Consider the following 17,165-nt stretch of genomic DNA (forward strand, 5'->3'; position numbering starts at 1 on the left):
CTCTCTCTCTCTCTCTCTCTCTCTCTCTCTCTCTCTCTCTCTCTCTCGCACACACACACACACACACATTTGGGTTGCACTACAGACTGAAATGTCTGTGTTATTGTGTCCCCCACTTTTAGATGCTGAACCCTAACTTCCTGTGCAACTGGAAGATGGGGCCTTTGGGAGGTAACCAGCTTTAGGGAGAGTCTTGAGGCTTCATAATGAGGTATGTTTTGATGAGGAGAGGCATGCCAGAGAGCCTCTTCCTCCCTCCCTCCTTAAGTCCCTCCCTCCTCCCCTCCCTCCCCCTGTCTCTCCCTCCATTTCCTCTCCTCCTATGGCATGTGATGACGCAGGAAGGTCCTGTATCCTGAAGGTGATGCTCGTCATGCCGGTGAGAACAGGGACGCTGCAGCAGCAGGAATGGGCTTCAGTGTTCCAGCACACTCCCCCCTCCCAGTCGCCTCTACAACCCCCTCTATCCTCACGGAGTGTGAAGTGGAGGCCATCAGGGCATGGTTCCCACTGGACAGTGCAAAGCGAGGCTAGGAGCTAAAGTCACGAGGAGCTGAGCTGCCGGCACGTCATGGGATCCGGGCTGCACTCTGGTTCCAGTTCATCCCTCAGGGTGTCCAGACGCTTCTGCACACCAGGCTACAAGGATGAAGTGGAACCCGGATTGGTTGGGGTCTGCCGGATCCACGTCCGGTTGGGAGTGAGTGCCTGGGGCTTCTCTGAGGATTTTCTCTTGGCTGATTATCAGTAAAACAATTCTTTTAGACGATATTTAATGAGACAGCTTGTGCACGTACACTTTATTCTGGGCGAATCAAAGGCTATATATGAAGGGGAAGGGGTTATTCTCAGGTTGAGGCTTTATAAGGTCAAGTTTCATGGCTGAGGCTGAAGGTTCTGGGAATACCTCATTGGGATGGAGAGGCATTCCAGGAATCCCAGGTGCTGGCTGAGCTGGTTCTTATCTGGAGTGAGGAAGTTGGACCTGTCATTTTGTCAAGGACTATGTGACATTCCTCAGACAGAAGATTGGGGGCCAGGCCCCCAGATCAAGCAGAGAAGAGGAAGCCCTACTAAGAAAACGGGGTTCTTCGTTTTGCACTGAGCTCAGGAAAGCTGTCCAGACATGGTAGACTACTATCTTAGTTTCAAGGTGCAACACTCTGGGACAGGAAAAGACCTGGAGAATCTGAACCAAGTCTAATGTTTGGTCATAGTCAGTCCTGGGTCAGTCTTAAACACTTCCCCTTTGTAAACACACTACATCTATGCCAACACGAAGGGAAACTAAGTGAAGGGCATTTGTGAGCTCTCTGTACCCTGTGCAACTTTTCTATAAATTAAACATACCCTGGCCTCAAAACCAAAACAAACCAAACAAAAAAAAACCCAATAACATTGAAAAGCTAAGCTGGTGTGATGGCTAGTCTTCATTTTTGACTTGACAGAGAGATACATGGAGGTTAGTAAAACCTCTGAAGGTTCCAAGTGAAAGTATTTCCAGACAGGACCAGCGCATGGGGGAGGACTCCCTGTGAACGCACATCACCTAAAAGTTGGAGGAGCAAATGCAGTCAAAGTGGAAGGGAAGCAAGGCAGTCAGCCCTGTGTGTTAGTCACGGACTTATCAACCTTAGGAAAGAAGAAAGGGCTTATTTTGGCTGACAGTTTGAAGGTACTGTTGCATGGCAGAGGAGTGAGCTCAGAAAGCAGAGTGTGATCAACAGGAAGTGGGTCAGGTCATAAAATTCTAAAAGCCACCCACAGTGAGTCACTTGTCCACTGAGACTCAACCTCCGCTAAATCCTACAATTCCTCCCATCAGTACCACCACACACTGGACTGCGGGGATGCCGTCCATTAGCAGAACACCAAAGACGAATCAACATCAACAGCTGGATCCAGAAGAAACCTCCAGAATCCGCCGATCAGCATGAGTCCGCTGAAGTGGTAAGAAGCAGCTGGAGCACCACCAGAAGTTCTCTGATGAGTTTCTTACTACAAAGTCACAACAAGCGAGATCAGTGATGGAGACAAGGTGAACCAATGCCAGAGCATAGACCAGCAAGGCAAAGCCCAAGGAAGATGAGCAAAGCAAACCAGTGCCAGAGTGTCATCCACTGTCTGTTGGGTTATACTTATACTCTTTCCAAACATCACATGTCCCCTCAAGCGTCTGCTCCAGCAAAACATCACATGCCCTCTTCCAGAGAAACACCATCTGTCTGCTCTCAGCAAAACATCCTCTCATAAGACAGTTTCCAAAAAATATCAATGACACAACTGAGTCTCCAACCAAACCAGAATTTCCCACTTCAAGACACTGTGTATTCAAGCCGCATTGCTTAAGCCCCATGCTTTCTGAGCAAATGTGTCCACTGTGCTGTCATCCTGACCTTGGACATCAGACAAGGACTCGTCAAGTCCTGCCCTTCAGTGCTGATATTACAAGCACAGGTCACAAGCCTAGCATTTTTCTGTGAGTTTGGGGCTAGAAGTCAGTTCCTCATGCTTGACCAGCAAGTGCTCTACCCATGGAGAGCTTCTATCCCACAGTGGTATTAGTACTCCTTCTACCTCGAAGTTCAGGGCTTCCCCGACAATCTTCTGCAGTTGCTGGCCAGGAAGTAGAGAAATGTGAACTCACAGGTAATACATGGCTGAGGACTTGTAAAGTGGTTCTGCTACCGTGCAAAACAGTTTGGTAGTTTCCCCAAAAGTTACATAGACTTACCATATGACCCAGCAATTTCACTTTTAAGTATGACTCAAAATGTCAAAAAAACCCAGGAAGTTGAACAGATGCTACGGTTCACAGCAATGCTGTTTACTGTGGCCGGGCAAGACTATGAAACTATCCCTTACATTTTGAAAGACTGGAACTTTTGCTGGACCTCACAGCCAGAGTTAATAACACATTGAAGTTACTTAAGACTGCTGTGTTTACTGTGTACTCAGTCTGTTTGCTTAAGCCTCCTCTAAGAGAACAATGTAACCGACTTTATTTGCCTCGAGTTGCCCAGCCTTGAAAGCAAATGAAATTCTGACACATGCTCCAACAAAGATGAACCTTAAAAACATTATCCTAAGTGGAATATACAAAATTTGAAAGTATAAAAATTTTGTGATTTTACTTACACAAGAGACCTTAAACAGTCTGGTTCTTGGAAACAGAATGGAGACTTAAGGTTACCAGGGAAGAGGCATGAGTTACCACGGTGCTGACCGATGGGCGTCCAACTACAAGAGTGTGCCAAGGCCACTTGACACTTAGATACAGTAAAGATGGTAAAATATACATTATTTTGCAACACAAAGAGGCTGCTTCTCTTTAAAAATTATTAACTGTACTTTTTTCTTCTCGGCAAAGGTCCTTGGGTATGGGCTGGGTCCAAACCAGCACCAGTAGAGTCGAACTTTCTTGGGTGAGATGGACCCTTTGGTCTCCAATAGTTCTTTACTCAGGAAATGAGCCTCTGAGCCAGTGGGTGATGGCACACACTAATCTCAGCACTTGGGATGCAGAAGCCAGCCTGGTCTACATGGGGAATTCTAGGATAGCCAGGGCTACCCAGAAAAACCCTGTCTCAAACCAAACCAACCAAACAAACAAACAAAAAAAAAACAAAGGAAGGAAGAGGAAGGAAGGAAGGAAGGAAGGAAGGAAGGAAGGAAGGAAGGAAGGAAGGAAGGAAATGATCCGAAACAATATAGCAGGGATATTTTCAAGATTAAATTTTAAATCCACTCTTAACCACCTAGGTTCCTACCACAGACCCTTCTCCCTGTCTTTTCCCCTGTATCTTGCTCAGCCTCCTGTCAGCCAGTAGAAGCTCTGCTATGGAAATCTTCAGAATTTTTTTAAAAGAGCATTTCTGTTTGGCCAGGAAAAAAAATAATACTTTTGGGAAAAAAAACAACTCAGGTATAATATAGTGTGTTTGTTTGTTTGTTTGTTTGTTTGTTGGAGGGAAGGTCTCATTCTTTAGTTCAGGTTTACCCAGAACTCCCTATATAAAATATGCTGGCCTCAAATTCATAGACATCCTCCTGCCTCCAACTCCCAAGTGCTGTTTGACTGAACCCCCATACCTGTGTTTCTGTTCTTTCTACAGTCCTTTGCTAGATAACACTTACTCCTGGATAGTGCTTTCTTGGGTAGCCAATCTGAATCGTCCCAAAGGATTATTTCTATTTCTAGTGTCAGGTAGATGCCAAAAATAGCTTATCGAATAAAATGAAGCAGGTGAGTGACTAGACTAGACAGCCAAACACCCTAAGAGAGGTTCTTACTCCTCTCTCCTTGTTTGGGGGACAGCTTACCTTCAATTACTTGGTTAAAACAGATACCAGTGACTTCAGCTGTGTTGGTGTGAATTCTGGTGTGAATACAAGAATCACATATACCTCAGTTTGTTAAAAAGCACCTGAAGGTAAGTATCCTTCTAGGAAAAATGCTTCCATGAGCCCTTCTTACCAATCTCTGCACATGAAACCTCACCCAGCCACCAAGCCTTTTCTCAGAGGCCCATGCCCAGCAAACCTTTCCAGCTACTGGCCACTAACTTTCCTAACCACACACCTGCACCCAGGAATGTCCTGGAATGTTTATTTGGTTAATTACTTTATGACCTTTGTCCTCAACTTGATCCAAGGTGGTTTGCTGGAACTGGCCAGCTGTTTCCTGTTACCTATACATCCACACTTCCTGTGGGACCTTAGGCAAGTCATATACCAAAGATTCTGAGTCTGTAACCCAATGAGAAGTGTATCCCAACATCTTCTGCAGCAATTAGAGGGGGAAAGGTGTGATCTCTACTCTGCAGATATCCCCTAAACAAGATCTGCCAGTGCTAGGACCTTCTTTTATACTCCACACCAAACCCAGGACAGGGTTAAGTGTCTATTATGTATCCACACATACATATGGAATTAAATTTTTACTCCCTCACATTTTTTATTGAGATATAATTCACATACCATAAAATTTACCTCTTCAAGTCCACAATTCAGTGGGATTTATGTATTAACAATCTAAACAACCATCGCCGCTATGTGACTTCAGAATATTTTTATCCCCCTGTTGGCCTCCCTCCATTACACTTTTTCTTTCTTTCTTAGACACGGTTTCCCTGTGTGCTGAGACTGCAGGCATTAGCCACCATGCCTGGCTTAAAGCTTTAGTTTGGCTTCTAAAGACTCTAAGCACAATTTTCATTAAGAGCAATTGCTTTCTTTCATAGACACCACAGTATTGACTGTGTGTCAGACATGTTGTGAGCACTCTTCTAACTACGAGTACTCTGTGACAAGAATCTTGTTCCCACCATTATCACCAGTTAGAATAAAGAAGCTGATGGGGTCTGTCTTAGTCAGGGTTTCTATTCCTGCATAAAACATTATGACCAAGGAACAAGTTGGGGAGGAAAGGGTTTATTCAGCTTACGCTTCCACTTTGCTGTTTATCACCAAAGGAAGTCAGGACAGGAACTCACACAGGGCAGGAATTTGGATGCAGGAACTGATGCAGAGGCCATAGAAGAGTACTGCTTACTGGCATGCTTTCCCCTGGCTTGCTCAGCTTGCTTTCTTATAGTACCCAGGACTACCAGCTCAGGGATGGCACCGCCCACAATGGGTTGGGCCCTCCCCTCTTGATCACTAGTTGAGAAAATGCCTGGATCTCATGGAGGCATTTCCTCAAGGGAGGCTCCTTTCTCTGTGATAACTCCAGCTTGTGTCAAGTTGACACATAAAACCAGCCAGTATAGGGTCTAGAGACATGCGTCAGTGGTTGAGCACTGGTTGCTCTTGCAGAGGACCTGAGTTGGGTTTGATTCCCAGTATCCACATGGGGGCTCACAACCATCTGGGAAGTCCACTTCCTGGGGCTTTGACGTCCTCTTATATGGCCTCTCTAGATATCATGAATGCACATGTTACACAGGCATATATGCAGGTAAAACACTCATGCACATAAAATAAAAATAAGGTTTTTTTGTTATTTTAAAAAGAGTTTCCAATCAAGCTACAGAATCAAACAAAATATTACAACCTTTAATCATGGAAAATTCCATCTGCTTCCTCCTTATTTATGAGTCACCAGCTGTTTACCACTCTAGAGGCGGTGCGACCTCTGAGAACGGAGCCGATACATCATGAGGCACACTAAAGCCTCATGCAACAGCAATGCTAAAGCGTCAGGCAGTTTACACTCTGGGGGTTAAGAGGACTCACATGACTAAAGTGTGCAATTATAAAGACAAGCCACATATGGCGCGCAAGCCACTTGTAGTTCGGAAGCTGCACGCGGCAAAACATGTTTTTCTATAGAGGCATACTAACAAATACACTCGGTAGGAAGGGACTGAAAACATCAGTACTCAGATACTAGAGAGCCTGGCCACTGAGACCATAGCTCACACCTGTGACTCATTCACAGAAGAATCACAAATAATGATTATCGGAAGACCAAAAGAAACAACAACTACTTCCTCCTCCTCTTTTCTTCCTTCTCTCCTCTTCCTCTTCCTCCTCTTCCTCCTCTTCCTCCTCTTCCTACTTTTCCTCCTCCTCCTCCTCCTCTTCTTCTTCTTCTAGACAGAACACATTTCTTTGCAAAGGTTGAATTCAGCCATGAATCAGGAAAATGATCTTTCACATTAAGGCTATTCAGATTTCCTTTTCAGGTATGTAAGATTACAGAGCTCTCTGTTCCCCTTAGTGACACTGCCTCCCACTTCAAATAACCTCTACCCAGCCGTTTCTTTATATGAGGGAATTTTTTGTTTGTTTGTTTTTTTCGAGACAGGGTTTCTCTGTGTGTAGCCCTGGCTGTCCTGGAACTCACTCTGTAGACCAGGCTAGCCTCGAACTCTTGAACTCAGAGATCCGCCTGCCTCTGCCTCCCAAGTGCTGGGATTAAAGGCATGCACCACCACCGCCCGGCCTATATGAGGCAATTTAAGATAACAGTATACACTTCATTGGCTAGAAGTGGTACCTATGAAAATAGCATATAAATTCAACTTTAGTAATTCAGATTTTTGTTTTTATTTGTTTAATTTTTAAGATGCTAGATTTCAAACTCTCGTGCAAGCATGTTGGGCAAATGCTCTACCACCAAGCCGCATTCCCCACTCCCAGGTTTTGCCTTGATTGAATGTACACTACTTGGGAGTTTGCTATGAAAAAAATATTCTGTAGAGTATCCTTTAGTAAAGCAAAAAATCCTTTAAAATCTCATAATTACTTTCAGATTCCTCCAAGGGTCTACTCAGGTGCCTGAGTCAAGGTTCACTTGAATCCGGTTACTTCACTGTTTATTCTTTCTGTGTTGTGCTACATTTGAGGTTTAGACTCTGCCAACATCTCAACAAAACTTTGACTCTCATAAAAAGTCAAACAGAGTGGCTTATTCCAGCCCCCCAGTACTCACGGTACCCGGGGAGGGAGTGTGTCTGACTAGCACAGCTTGCTTTATTGTGAACCTTAAGGTTGAAAGAAAAATGCTCCATCCTAGCCTAGTGGTATCTGCTTACAAAAATATAAAAGCTTCTTCTAACCATGTAACCATGTAAATTTACTTTCGAAAACAACACACCAAGCACAAAAATACCACTGACTATGGTAGGATATGAGTGAGCTATATTTTGGGAAGGCGGCCAAACGGCATACAGTCCACTCCACAGTGGTGCAGACCCGTCGGGAAGAATAAGTTATGTTAGTTGAAGAAAAATGGGTGAACTGGAGACAGCTGTGCTGAAGGAATTAAGTTGGTCCCAGAAAGGCAAAAAGCCATGTTTTCTCTCACTTTGGAGTCCTAGATTTTATTTAAATATGTGAGGCATATGTGTTCAGAGGACTTGAAGGTAAGCAGAAGTGAACCGCGGTAAGGAACAAAGGCAGCAATGGGAGGGGCAGAGAGGAAGGAGAGGGTGCCTGGGGTTGGGAAAATACGTCCAAAGCACATTAAATACTCCCGTGAGATAGCCTTATGTGCCCACTACCATAAAAATTTCAAGATTAAAAAATAGAAAATAAAAACGAGGCACACCCAGGAAAAAAAAATCCTATTTAAATAAACTGGGCAGCAGTGCCCTCTTGTGCTAAGATGTGGGTACTACATCCAGTAAGTTAAAACAGGACCAGAACGATTAAATTCACACAAAACTTGCTCTAAAGCAAGAGCTCTCTCCAAATAGCTTAAGGTCGGGGGTGTATCTCAACACTGAAAAATTGATATTATCGTCCACAAACCTGTTAAGCCACATTCAAAGCTGATCCAGGACACATGTGGTCTATGGGGCTTCAGGCTAGACGCACCTGCTTTAAAGTAGAAAAAACAAAAGCACAGTGCTGGGTAACCCTTCATTTACTAGCACTTCACTTACTAGTCACTAATCTTTGTTAATTAATTTTTAAAATTTACCGGGCAGGAATCAAGTATATTAAGGTGATTTCATAGCTGCTATCCTCCTGTTGCTCCCGGGTTCTTTCTTATCTAATGGCTTTTCTCACAATGTTGATGGCCGTCAACCCCATTGGAGTTGGTGTCCAAATGCACACTGGGCTCCTCTGATCAGTTCTATCATAAGAGTTGTCAAGGAAGGGAAGCTTTACACTAGAACACAGTGCCAGAGAAATCCTGCCTGCCGTGGACCCCTGCCCAAGCCTCTAAGAGTGACTCGTCACTGTGGCTCAGCGGCTGCTCTGCCTGTTCTGTACTTGAGTGGCAACAGCCCTTGTCAGTAATTCCTAGACTGCAGGGTTTCATATAAAAATACTTAAAATATTTTTTTCAGCGGGCAGCTTAAGATTGTCAATAACAAGTGTGACTAGTTTTAAACCTTACCATTTTATTATGACCATTATTTTATGGAAAAAAGGAGAAACTTTGACAATAAAAGGTAATATATATGTGTGTATTTCTTTGAGGATTTCACATCTGTCTTGACCATATTCACCCCTACCCCAACTCCTCCCTTCTCAATTACTTAACTTCCTCCCCCTTCTCCTCTTCTACCTCCTCCCCCTCTTCTCCTTCTCCTCCTCCCTCTCTTCCCCTTCTCCTCCTCCCCCTCCTCCCCTTCTCCTCCCCTCCCTCTTCCCCCTTCTTCTCCTCCCCCTCTTCCCCTTCTGCTCCTCTCCCTCCTCTCCCTCCTCTCCCTCCTCTCCCTTCTCCCCCTCCTCCCCCTCCTCCAACAAGTCCAATTTGAGTTCTCTACGTGTTCTTGGAAATGTGGCCTTCTACACTTACCTAAGGCCACACTCCTAGAGAAAACTGATTCTTGTTCTCTCAGCAGCTGACAGTTGGCAGCAGATCTTCAGCTGGGATGGGACCTCATGCCCAACCCCCCTCTCCATGTTGGGATTTAGTCTGGCTTGGGTTTGCACAGGTCTTGTGCACACTGTCATTAACCACTGTGAGTTCATACCTGCAGCTGCCCTGTTGTGTTCAGTAGATGGTTTCCCTGTAGTCATTCACTACCTCTGGCCCCTATACTCTTTCCCCCACCCACCTATGATCCCTGATCCTTGGGAGGAGGGGGTACACCGTATGCATTCCATTTAAGGCTGTATCTCTAGTTCTTTACCGTCTACTGGTAAAGTAGCCCACCGGCTGGGCCAGAGCACACATAGAATTCACTTTTTCCAGTTCAGACCTGACATTTTTACAACTGAGAGACTTGGGCTAAAATGTGTGAATCAGGGAAGCTGTGACCTCTGTAGGGAAGCATCTGGGTCAGAATCCTTCTAGAGGATTAGCTACTGGAGTAGTGTTGACAGAACCACACAGCCACACTGTGCCCCTTGCCCCTCCCATGTCCTCAGCCCTGGTCAAGTCTGATGAATAGATCTCCCTGAAGTTCTGGTTGGGGAACATCCCTGTTCTTAGGAATGAACAGTAGCTGCCCTTACCTGCTCTCTGCTCCCTTTAAAGCTTTTTATAGGAGAACTCAGTGTAGGTCCTGCCTCTGCAAAGCTGACAGAGAGTGGCCTTGATAACAGGGATCAGTAAAACAGCAGGAAATGAAGTGGTTTACTCGTGAGGTGTTGGAACTGTTTGGAGACATCACTGAACTCCATTGAATCATTTGTGATCTGGATCAGATGATGATTTAGGGTCTCAGCTTATATATGTGTGTGTCCAGCTAACACCTATAGGACCAAGGCTGAGGATGCCACAAAAGCCCTTTAATAGCCTCCCCACACACTGAGAATGTCGTTGAACGGGTCATCTCTCTGCTGCCTGGAAGGGATGTAAGAACCAGTAAGAAATTAGATTCCCTGACACAGCAGAACCCAGAAGCACCCAGCATGAGTAAGGGAAGTGTCAGGTAAAAAAGAAGTGCTCCGGTCTAGAAGTGAGGAAGTGGGGCTGTGCCCTCCAGCACTCCCTTCGCTTTCTCCAGTGTCTGGATGCGGTTGTGTGGTGGTAAGGCTGGGTGGCAGTGGCCGTGTGTGTGGCAGTGGCCGTGTGTGTGGCAGTGGCTTTGTAAGCTTTAGAGGGAGGAAGCAGAAAGGGCCCCAGGGCCTCCTGAAAGCTTCCTCATCTTCTCTTTCTTCACCTTTTCAAAGGCTTCCAAACCAGCGCTTGTTCCTGGCCATGTGATTCCTGGATCAAGCAGAGACTTGAGCCCCCTCCTCCCATCCCAGGACTCCATGAAAGAGAACAAGAGGGGTGTTGTTTACAAGAGTTTAAGGACCCTAGAATGTCTGGGGCAATAATGGGAAAGAAGCCTAGGGAGAAGAGCTGACTTTAAAAATGTCATTGCTTCCCACCTGCACGCTCGCTGTAGATCCCTCCCAGAGGCTTCGAAAGGGCCGACGCCCCATGGAGACCCAAGGCCCACCTGAGAAGCTGGTGCTCCTACAGCCAGGATAGCATCCGTATCCAATCTGATCGAGGAGCCACAGAATTTTTATGTCCCCAAGCCACGGCCCTAACCCCTTGACTCAGATGTGAGGTGGTATACAGCCTCGGAGCAGCCTTCTCAGGATTGGGAATGGGACGCAGACTCCTTCCGGGGCACAGTCCTAGTCGTTACCTTTGGCCCAAGTGTGTCTGTGTGTCCGGGCTAGTCAAGCTAACACCACACAGCCCTAGAGTAGCTTCTCAGTGTTCCGAGAACTCTCAAGTGCCTCACTTGGACGCTCCAAGGCACGTTCTGTTTTCTTCCCCATAACAATGCTACATGAGGAAGTTTCTAATATCCTCACTTTGTAAATAAGGAAATCATGAGAGAGAAACAATTAACCTAATGTCACACAGGAAGTGAGAAAGGGCAATGCCAAGACTGAGGAACATGCCTACCCAACCCCAAAGTCAAACCTTGAAGACTCTATAAAGAGGGCAGTGGTGGACCGGGCACCCCACCTGCCACGGTGGCTTACCCCCTTGACTAGAAATGGTCTCTTCCAGATTTGGAGTCAAAGCTGAGCTCACAGTGTTCCCCACTTTTATCTGAGAGGGGAGGTTCTCCAGGAAATTTATAGACAGACTGCTGGGTTTTGTGAGAAAGCTCTGGTAATCCCAGGTTCACCAGAGTGCGCTGTGAGAACAGGCTCTGAGTGGCCACAGTGATAGACGCCTTCCCTTCAGCTCCTGACAATGCAATGTGCAGGCAGAAAGCCCAGGGCAGGACTGGGCTATAGCTCAGTGGGAGAGCACTTGCCTAACACATCTAGGGCCCTGAATTTGATCCCCACAATCACCAGAACAAACAAAACAGCCCTGAAAGGCAGAGGATGGGGAAAGGTCTTCCTCTTAGGAATCCTGTATATGAGCATATCATTTTATTCTGTATTTGTTCATATAGTACACCTAGAATACATACCTATTATCTATCAAACAAAATTCTAGACCAGAGGTTCTCAACCCGTGGTTCATGACCCCTGTGTCAGGTGGAACAATTGTTTCACAGGGGTCACCTAAGACTTCCAGAAAACACAGATATTTCATTAAGAGTCGTAACAGTAACAATCCACAGTTGTGAAGCAGCAACAAAATAATGTTATGACTAGGGGTCAGCACAACATGAGGAACTGCATTAAAGGGTCACAGCATCAGGAAGGGTGAGGACCACTGCTCTAGAGCCACACAAGGTTCATGGTGAGAAAGAAGGCCCATCTGTCCCAAGTAGCTTAGGGTCTAGTGGGCAATCCAGATAAACAAACGGGGTGTCTGACCTCCCAGACCTGGCTCCCCCTCCCTTTCTCCTGTGCCTACAAAGGTTTGGGTCCCCTCCCCCACAGCACCCACGGCCCAGCTCCCAGAAGCCATGTTCTTGCTGGACAAGCAGTAAGAAACATGCATTCCCTGCAGCACAGGGGCATCCGTGAGTTCACACCATGGTCTCAGGTCAGCACACACCCACTGATAAGGCTAAAATGAGCTTTCAGCACCAGGCTTGGCTGGACCCCAGTGCACACTTCTCCCTCTGCGTTTCAGCATCCCTGTGGGCTAGGATACCCATTGCTCTGATTTTTTTTTTTTTTTTTAAGATTTATTTATTTATTTTATTTATGAGTACACTGTCGCTGGCTGTCTTCGGACACACCTGAAGAGGTCATCCAATCTCATTACGGATGGTTGTGAGCCACCATGTGGTTGCTGGGATTTGAACTCAGGACCTCTGGAAGAGCAGTCAGTGCTCTTAACCGCTGAGCCATCTCTCCAGCCCCCCATTGCTCTGATTTTAACAGTGGGGAAACTGATACTCTGACCAATGAGGAGACTCTCCAGATTGCATACTGCTCCTTACTGCAGGTGCTGAGCCAGAGCCAGAGCCCCAAGGAATGATACATTATTATCGTTTAAGCACTACAATCCTGTTATCCTCGAAGGAAGGGTTTTATGGACTACAGCATAAACACCAGGTTGTAAATGACTTGTCCAAAGTGACAAAAATCAGTTACTGGCAAAGGTTCCAGGCTTTTTTTTTTTTTTTTTTTAAAGTATTGAATAGAGTTTAGTTAGGGCATGTAGAGGGAAGCTGAGGGAGTAGTAGAGACAGAAAAAGGCAGAGAGAAAGCGGGAGGGAGAGAGAGAGAAACAGAGAGAGTAGAGGAGTAGAGGTTGGTCATGAGCATGTGGGGGGGGGAACAGAGAAAGAGGGGGAAAAGGGTAAGAGAGCAAAACAAGAGGAGAAGAGAAGAGAGGTCTCAGGCTTCTTTATCATCGTTTTCTCCCTTTTATTTTATGCTTATGGGTGTTTTGCCTGTGTGTACGCCCGTGCCCGTATGGAGGCTGGAGGAGATGTCAGACACGCTGGGACTGGCGGCACTAATGGCTGTGAGCTGCTCTGTGGGGACTAGGAACGGAACCCAGGTCCTCTGCCTGAGCTCCTACTGCTGATCACCTCTCTAGCTCCAACATTTAAAAAACTTTCACTTTCAATTGATAAGTAAAAGTCATACATATTTCTGATGTCCAATACGTAAATTGCCACTTATTTAACACGGGCACTGCCTCATTTACTTATTGGTGTGTGTGTGTGTGTGTGTGTGTGTGTGTGTGTGTTGAGAACCCTTAATCCCTGTTAACACTTATTCACTACAACGTGCTGTCATTAGTGTATTAGTGGTGGTAGCAATGCGCTCTCAATGAGTCTTCAACTTGAACTTACTTAGGAATCTTTCAAGGTACAGCCTCAGGCCCAGTGAGTATAGGTAGGGCCCACAACTGCAGTCTTAACAAGCTCCCCATACGGTGCTCATGTGTTGTGTTGGGGGGTGGGCACGACAGACCATGAGGCAGTCTCTGCTGCAAGACTGCCCACCAGGAAACAGGCAGCAGCGGAGGTAGGGGCCCAGCTATAACCTTCAAAGGCCCACTTCCACTGAGTCACCACCACCAAGCAAGCCCCACCTCTCCAAGGATCCACAGCCCACAAACAGTGTCACCAGTTTGGAAATAACCACTCAGAACAGAAGCCTTCGGGGGACAGTTGACATTCAAACCCTAACACAAGGCTTGGATCTGTCTCTCATCAGACAAAACCTATTTCACCTCTTTCCCCACTAACCACAGGAAAATGAATCCCATAAGAAACTCTTCCTAAGCTGGTAGTGTCAGTCAGATCAGAGGGAGCCCTTAACCCAACAAGAACCCTTACTGTTGAAAGGTGTCAACATCTTCTGTCCCCAGCCTCCTATTTCTTAGCTCCTCGCTTCAGATACTAGGACCCCTGTCTCCACATCTTCCATTGAAACCAGCTCAAGCCAGTCTCAAACTCCTGATTGTTTGACCTCAACCTTCTTGGTGCACCACTATGCATATGTCCTTCCGTCTTTATTGCTTCTGTATTTTTCTCTCCATTTCTTAAGCTTGTTTTTCAGAAAGGATTCTGTGTTGTTCTGTATATGCTTGGCCCAGGGAATGTCTCTATTAGAAGGTGTGGCCCTGTTGGAGTAGGTGTGTCACTGTGGGTGTGGGCTTTAAGACCCTAGTTCTGGCTGCTTAGAACTGAGTTCTAAGACCCTAGTTCTAGCTGCTTCTCCTATTTTCTTTTCTTTTTTCTTCTTCTTTTTTTTTTTTTTGTTTGTTTTGTTTTTTTCGAGACAGGGTTTCTCTGTGTAGTCCTGGGTGTCCTGGAACTCACTCTGTAGACCAGGCTAGCCTCGAACTCAGAAATCCACCTGCCTCTGCCTCCCAAGTGCTGGGATTAAAGGCGTGCGCCACCACCGCCTGGCCTCCTATTTTCTTTTGGAACAAGATGTAGAACTCTCAGCTCCTGCTGAACTCCTGGTGTGGAACTCCTGGACCATGCCTGCTTGGATGCTACCATGCTCCTGCCTTGATGATAATAGACTGAACCTCTGAACCTTTTAACCTGTAAGCCAGCCCCAATTAAATGTTGTCCTTATAAGACTTGGTCATGGTGTCTGTTCACAGCAGGAAAACCCTAACTAAGATTCTTTGTACAAGGCCTCAAGGCATCTATGTGAATGAAGGACTCAGAAATTTAAAAAAATAAATAAAACAAAACAACAACAACAAAACCCTTACACTTGGGGAACAAACTCAGGAGATTTTTTTTTGGCGGGGGGAAGGGAGGGTACATCCCTAGAAAGAGTTCTAGTAGAGACTCTGCTCAGAAGTTGGCATATCAAGGATGCCAAGGAGCCCAGAGAAGTCATTGGTGATGATGTCACAGTCACTTCTGAAGGCTGGACCAGAGATGGCAACAGAAAGGGCATCCTAAGTAGTAGAGATGGCTCCAGCTGAACACAGAGGCACAAGAAGGCCGCGCTGCCACCAGAAGCACTTCTATGTTCTGGAGCACAGGTGCAAAGCTGGGGTTATCCAAAGACAACAACACAGGAAAACTAGGGCTGATGTCGAGGAGGGCCTGCACATCGTGGCTTAGACTTGCCTCTCTAGGCAGTGGTTGTCCAAGCACGCCTGTAGCTCTGTTTCAGAAGGCCCAGCAGGGCGGCCACCTGAGCCACCATACCACCTTCCCTCACGGTCCCTCTCAGGCAGCCCCACCCTACGTGTTTGCTCTCTGCACAGTATGTGACATGCTGCCATGTCTAACAGGTCACCGTCTTAGGACAGAGCATTTGGGATCCCAGTGTCAGAGGTTTGCCTAGCACAGGTGGGTACCGTGGGGAGCACTTTCTCCACAGGACAGGCTGATTACAAAGGTGTGTGCATCCCCATGTGCTGCCAAGCTAACCTCACTGAGGAAACCCGCCCATTTTAAAGCTCGTAGGCCTTGCCAATTAGCCCACCATCTGCCCCTCATTTACTAATTACTATTATTGTTTCTTTCCTTCTCTCTTAACCCCTCCCTCCTCTCTTACTGCCCTTCCCCTCCATCTCCTGATCCCTCTTCACTCCTTTCCTTTTTCGTAGACAACCCCAGGTTAGCTTGTTTCTCATAATGTAACCCAGGCTGTCCTCAAACTTGTAGCACTCCTCTTGCCTCTACCTCCCTGGGGCTGGATGGTGACAGGTTACCCCTGGCTTTTTAACAACCTTTTAAAGTCAGTCTCTTTCCCTGATCTTGCTTCAGGGGACCCACACCCTTTCTCAAGCTGCCCGCACTCGATCAGGTCATGAAATTCTGTCTTGTAGATCCGCCGCAGAAGCCAAGTTCCTCAGGCCCTGAATGATTGCTGCTCTGCTGGATTCCTTTTTCTAGAAGATGTCCTGCTGGTGCTGCCGTAGGCCCAGGAACACAGCCTGGGTAACTGCTCATCCTCTGGACAGTAACTGCCCCGGCTGCCTCCTCAGGGGCAATCATGGAATTATCCAAAATCATCTCCATTAGGAAAGCTGTGATCCAGAAAGTGCCACATTCTGAGAATGTACAGTGTACAAACATTAATGCTGCATCTCTACAGAGTGACATGGGTTTACTTCTAAATTATATCAAGACATAGCTAATAATCCACTTTACACATTACTAAACATACATGAAAATACACATTAAAAAAACCATGTTTTCAACTGTTTTGTTAATAGTCTGAGTGTTCTCATGTTAATAAATCAGAAGATCATGGCTGACTTGCTTCTATTAAAAACCATAGGCATTATTTTGGGAGGCAGTTTTTGGGTTATAGAATGTCAACCAGAAAGATGAGTCTATCCCCTTCTATCAGCAGAATCTCCTTCTAGTGAAATCCATCAATTGTCATGCTGATACATTATTGTTAACTTTATTGTTAACATTAGTGTTGCCAATACTGATACATTATTGTTAACTTCCGCAGTTCCCTTAGGTTCCACTCTTGGTGGAATATATTCTGTGGTCTTGACAAGTGCACAGCAACATGGGTTAACCCATCCTATTATCTCACAGAACACGCCCACCATCCCCAGAAGTCCCACCACCCCTGGGAACCACTGATCCTTTTACTGTTCCACTATTGGGTAAAGTGATATAAAAGTCTGATTCGGAGTTTACTGCTTGCTTTTAGTCCACGCTGCTGGCCAGCAGAAGGGACCTAGCTCTAAAGGTTCTGAGCACTCATGAGCCCTGAGAAATTCATTTTCACTCCCATCCACAGGGATACACAGGAATCCACAGGGGCTTTATAGAGATTTGACAGGTAAATGTTTCTCTTCAGTGAAGTTCATCATTGCTCTTATAAGCTTACTAGAGCCTGATGTATTATCAATATACATATGTATCTATGTATATGGGGTCAGA

Source organism: Grammomys surdaster, unplaced genomic scaffold (genome assembly GCF_004785775.1).
Source record: "Grammomys surdaster isolate TR1022 unplaced genomic scaffold, NIH_TR_1.0 136, whole genome shotgun sequence".
Lineage (NCBI taxonomy): Eukaryota > Metazoa > Chordata > Mammalia > Rodentia > Muridae > Grammomys > Grammomys surdaster.